Genomic DNA, 6,000 nt, shown 5'->3' on the forward strand with positions numbered 1-6,000 from the left:
CAGCGAAGCCACCACTGAAAGGCTGTATAACCTCAGCTTTTATATGGCTTTGACACAAGAGGTTTTTTCAAAGTGACGCATGAGTCTTATCATGCCAAGCTGGAATCTGATCCATCACCCCTCTTGATCTCACTTTCAACCTTTCATGTTTGGCATTTTTAAGGCAGAGATGGTGAGCGGTGTAAATCATTTTTAAGTCTAAAGGGAGACACTCTCGAATGGACCACACAGTCCCATTTCAGGCCATTCAGACCGAACACTAGGCAGCAAGATAATTGGGAAGAAATGTCTATTTCTCTTGGGAAATTCTCTTCTTTCTTTCTACTTTTGCTATTAATCCTAATTCCTTTACGCTCTGTCGGCCTGTTAATTGCTGCACAATGTCCGTCATCCCTCTGGTCCAGATTGTTTGCTCGAACATTCAAAGAATCCCCCTGCGAGCCTGGAAGTCGGTTTTAAACCATTTACCTCTGATATTTTATCAAGGTCTACAGGAGCCAAAGCCAATTGGGACACCCCAAGTCAAGTGACATTTATTGTAGATGTAAATCTGTATGCAGCGTATGTGACAATACAAGGGAGGTGCCTGATATCCTCTGACATTGTAGCCTTACTGTAGCTAAAGCCCTTTCACACCTCTCAGGGGAATAATGCATGTGTGTGTGTGCAGCTCTGCAGCCAATCAGGCAGAGTGGGAGTCATGGAAAGGTTCATTGTTCTTCCCACACACACATGCACCTTTTAACTGCCTGTTGCTCAAGCTACAAAGGACCCAAACCACCCGGGCTTCGAAATTAAGACACGTGGTGATGCAATTCCATCCAACAGAGAATTAGGTGTGTGTATAAGGCAATTAGCTGTGCAAGGAAGTCACTTTGTATGTTTGCAAGACAGGCCTTTGTGAAGGTGTCAGTGATCTTCAAATGCTTCAAACTGCACTGAAAAATCAAAGAATACAGTTTGGTTACAGCGAGAAATGTCACTATTGTAAAATATATGTAAAAAGTAAATATAATTTGTGTTAAAATAGAATGACTCAGTGACAGCAGTGCCTCGTGCAGCAAAATGCAAGCCCTACCTACTCATTTAGGGTTGCATTATTACTCCTAATGCACCATAAGGTATAAATACACCATGTGGATCCATATGTCACATGGACACACAATGAATGCACAGACAGACCTAGCAGCTAACATAACTTTTCAACACACAACTGTTACCCGGAGCATAACCAGATCGCGGTGGGTCTTCTATTGGCTTTCGGACCTAATTGGCTCCTCCATCCTTCCAGTGATGGTGCTGGTCCCTGGAGTGTTGACGTATTTGACATGCCGGGGAATGGGTTTCAGGGGAGGCCAGATTGTCGGCCAGTCGGATACGTTCGCAGAGATCCAATAGAATTAACTGATTTAATTGTTAAAGCACAATGGGGCCTTATGAGCCACATGACCGCCGCACACGTGATGTACAATTTACAGGAGGAGCTGTGCCAGTGGTTTTTGGAGTCGCCCGGCCTCTCACATGAGCCTTGTGCAGTTTTATTACTGATAAGCAAGAATTCCACTGCTGGTTATGTGGGTTGATGTGTCCACTGTCTGCAATTTGGAGGTCATTTTGAGCATCCGGCGTGCAGCCTATGCTTTAGGCTCTGCAAAAAAAGGTAAACTGTTTATATTTAATTTTAGCTCGCTTATGTTTCAGACAGAGCCACACGCAAAGGTCACTGGAGCTCCTGCGCACGCTCTCCTGTCTTTTTTGTTTACTCTGGTTCAACTTAAGCAATTTTTTCCTGCTTCTTCTGCCTACATCGACACAACTAAGAGAAAAATCCACTGCACTACAGAAGATTCTGCGTCCGGTGTTAGAGCCGTGAAGAGGCGTCGGGGACATTGACATTTATATGGTTTAACTTTTCTGAAAACAAAGCCATCACAAACAATCATGTCAGTATCAAAGTCCACAAGACACGGTTTAACCTGTATTAAGGCAGGCCAGAGATGACTCCTCTACCCAAATCTGCAATGTCCCACTTTTACTCAACAGAGAACAAATCTATTTAATAGTGTTTTATGAAACTGGTAGAACCTCCTCAATAAAACAGATACTGTATGCCTTATGGTGTTGTCATATTGCAAAGCTTCCCTATCCTATGTTATCCTGAGGTATTGTTCACCCATGTGTGTGTGTGTATATACAAAATAACTCAACAACACATGGATGGATTTTCATCAACCTCAGTGTGACTTTGGAGGGCATCTCCAGATGATTAACTTTTGAAACTGGTTGTTCGAAGGTCAGGGTCAAGGTCGACAAAATATGGTCCAAAGAACACATTTTCCGAGATATCCCAGCAAATAATAGAGCTAACGGGACTATAGACACAATCTAAAGCTATGGATTGAAAAATAATTCACGATTAAATTCAAAACAATTTATTATCTTATGTCATCACAACGTCACTAGGAAATCAGGAAATGGTGTCACATATTTTACAGATGCATTAACTTTTGCAACCAACAACCTTAAAGACATGATCTACAACAAACATTCATCAAATATGTTATAAATAACATGATGACATCATTATGAAAAAGCATCATTACTATTAAAAGATTGCAGTCAGCAACGCTAGGCAATGCTGACTGGGATAAAGCCCACACAGTGTGTACGCACAGTATGCATCACTCCTCCAATGCTTTCCAATACACTTGCACCACCCCCACATCAGTGCATTAGAGACCTACTCTGGTATATGACTTTCATATTTGTATGTTTGATAATTGAGGTTGTGGTCACACGTCACAGAAATCTAGTTTATAATGCTAAACTGTACAAAGAAGCAGAACAAACATGCTTCACTTAGTTCTTCTTATTAGTTATTATGGATTCAAACTCAAATTAACCACAGGCGTAAACGGTAGCGGAAGATGCTAAAAGCCCCTTACAGGAAGGCCAACATCTGACTGCACAAGATTTAAATTGACTGATCACATTCCAAGAATGACCTGAAAACTGAAAATTATATTGAAAACGGCATCAGTCCCATTGGCTCTGCCTTATATGGGAGGAAAGCAGATCTGAGTTCAAACATAGCCAAAGTTAATTAGACTTGAAATGTTGTCAACCCAAATGGAGAAAGGGCAGAGGCAGCAGTGAATGAGCTGCTGCAATCAAGAAGAACTGCAATACATGCTTACTTTGACAGTTCAGCATCTCTGTTTGCCCCAAGAAGAAGCTCATGTGGTAATGATGCTGCACCATGAGCAGAGCCGATAGACAGCCTACCTGGGTCCACTCAGGTATTAGACATACTGACACACAGACGTGAGAACTGCAGCAAAAAAATGTGGCCGCCACAAGCCTGTAAATAAACAACTTTGGTTTGGGCTTGTAATTGGATTTAAGAAGCACAGGTAGTGACACGGTGTTGTTTTTGTTTGATGCATGACGTCTCTCTTGGGCGCAGCGTGTTGAATTTATAATTCCAATATTTACTGACCAGCTGCATCAAGTTATTTGGCTTTAAACCCCTTAACCACTGTGCAAATGCTGTATGCCTTATCCTCTTAACCACAGTGTAGCAATTCAAGTAATTAATTCTGAGCTACACATCTGCTTTTAAATGGACAATTGTCTGAAAGCATGCTGCAGGAGATTTGATTCGGTGGAGCCGTCTGTGTCAAACAGCTGGGCTTGACAAGCGCTGCATTAGGCAGCTCTGCTGAGGCTGGTTTCCACACACGTTACGACAGATCAGTCACAGAGGTGTAGAGTCCCTGTCTGAAGGATGCACAGCCGGTGGACACAACGTCCAGTCGCAGCAGATACCTCGTTATTTAACCGAAGAGGTTTTCACTTGGGGTTAGCAAGTCAATTTATTGGGTTAAAAAAGCATTCGAATCGTTCATTCAGCCCAATTGGAGTTGACACAATCAATTTTCTTTGTAAAATGAGGGTTGGCTGCATCCTTTTTTTTTTAACCAGCAGCAGCTATTTGGCAGTCCGGTGTTTTGGCTAAAGACCCAGAGAAGCTGCCAACCCAATGTCACTGCCTGTGTTGTCTTTTACCTAAGGCATCAGTTTTGGGGTACGATTATGTGACATTCTGCATTGACCTATCATATTTTTCTGTGTGTTCTTTTTCCTTTTTGTCTTCAGTTATTGCTGACTTGAAAAGTAACTGGATATCATCATTATCATTCTCTGCCATATGCTATTTTGAAAATCCTTTCCCTGATGTTGAATAAAGATCCCCAACGTCATTTAGAGTTGTGCAAATCGGAGGTAAAGTTTTGTGATGACAAATGCACACAAATGCAGCAGCACCAGACTATGCATGGAATGAAAATACCCGATTCACTAACAAGCAGCTGTAAACCCTCTTTTACAGTAAGTGCCACAGATGCAGATGAACCTCCTCGTTTATTTGGCCTGTTGGTATTGACGTGTTAGCGCTGCTCAGTGAGGGCTGGTGGCAGACAGGGGGGGCCGTGCAGCCGCAGCAGCAGTCACCTGCTCCGCATGAAGCGCTGAGAGGAGACGCGCTGCCTCTGGAGGAACCAGCCACTGAATCCCACACGGATCTGAACCCTGGATGGAAAGCAGTTTTCCAGTTTGGCACAGACGCACAGCCACCCTCAATAATTCAACTAACAGCTTGGGTAGAGCACTCTCCCTGGACTGGGTTAGAGAGGAGAGCCAATGTCTGCCTCCACTTGTTTTGCATTGAAAGACAACAAGGATCAATACTGTAAACAATCGACCTGCTGTACAAATAAACCCTCCTTGTAAACAGGGCTGCGCGTGTGGCAACTGCACCGTTCGTGCGCAGATGCGCGCACACTCATTCACTCACAGTCACAGAAAAGTGTTGGTTTGGAAATGCGCTCCAGGGCGAAACGACAAATCAGAAAAAGCACCTTGAAAGTTAATATCTCGCGAATCACTTGCAATAAATCAGTTGGTATGAGGGGAGTCTGGACTGGACTGGACCTCCGGAATGGAAATGCGTTATTAAACAATATGTATGAGGCTACTTAATAAAACCAGAGACTATTTGTGTTCTTTGGTGTAAGTTTGGCACATCGAAGATAAAAAAAAATGAAATGACTGTCTTACCTTCACGCCATAAGTTTGACTGAATCCTTGTTTTTTGCAGGCTGTTAAGTCCAAGAGCATCCACATGCAGTTAGCTCCCACTGTATCCGAACATTGTTACAGCTGCTCTGCGTAAATTAACCGAGTCTGCGCCGCGGCTCGGGTGCGAGGCATCAGCAGCAAATTCACTGAGAGGCAAATCAAAAAAAAAAAACTGCGAGCAAAAATCACATCCACATAAAAACTCTATAATACTAATTACTTCATCAACTGTTTCCCCCCCCTCCCAGTTGTTTGCAGGAGGATTTCTAGGAACGATCTCATCCAGTGTCGCGCTCCTGAGAAACGAGAGGAGCGATGGAAAGTGTCCGTGCGCCGCGCAGGAGCTTGACTCGCGGCTCTGACGGAGGCAGGAGACTGTAAAGAACTGTGGAGAATCGAGGCGGGGTTACGTCTGTTTAAACCCGGCCAGGGACGTGGGTTTCCCTTAATGTCACGGGCGCTGCTGAAACCTTAACTCACCATGTGCGTGTGTGTCACATTTTCCGCACGGCACTTGTGCGCCAAGGGATGCGCTTTCTTCTTTTTTTTTTAGGATTAGAAAGTAATGGGGGAAAAAGGTGTGTGTGTGTGTGTGTGTGTGTGCGTGTGCGAGTGTGTGTGGTGTGTGCGTGAGCGTGCGTGGTGGTGGTGGTGGTGGTGGTGGTGGTGGTGGGGGGCACGCACATTGATTTTGATGAAGGAGATTTGAAACATGAATAGTTTGATCATGATTGAGCAGTAATTCATTTACAGCCTGTGAAAGATGTGCATTACATCGACCTGAAAAATGATATTGTGGGAATGGACTGTGGTATAAACACTGCACTGAGAACTATACAATTTAACATCTCTCTCTCTCTC

General features: G+C 43.7%; 1 protein-coding gene across 1 annotated transcript in view; it reads right to left on the reverse strand.

Moving 5' to 3' along the window:
* The window catches only part of drd2a (dopamine receptor D2a), a 37,296-nt gene extending 31,777 nt beyond the window's left edge, over positions 1-5,519 (reverse strand). Inside the window, exon 1 of the mRNA XM_035155578.2 lies at positions 5,119-5,519. The gene's annotated coding sequence lies outside the window, so the exon portion shown is untranslated. The remainder of the gene's footprint in view (positions 1-5,118) is intronic.
* Between the last annotated feature and the right edge of the window lie 481 nt (positions 5,520-6,000).

The sequence above is a fragment of the Hippoglossus stenolepis genome, chromosome 4 (genome assembly GCF_022539355.2).
Source record: "Hippoglossus stenolepis isolate QCI-W04-F060 chromosome 4, HSTE1.2, whole genome shotgun sequence".
Lineage (NCBI taxonomy): Eukaryota > Metazoa > Chordata > Actinopteri > Pleuronectiformes > Pleuronectidae > Hippoglossus > Hippoglossus stenolepis.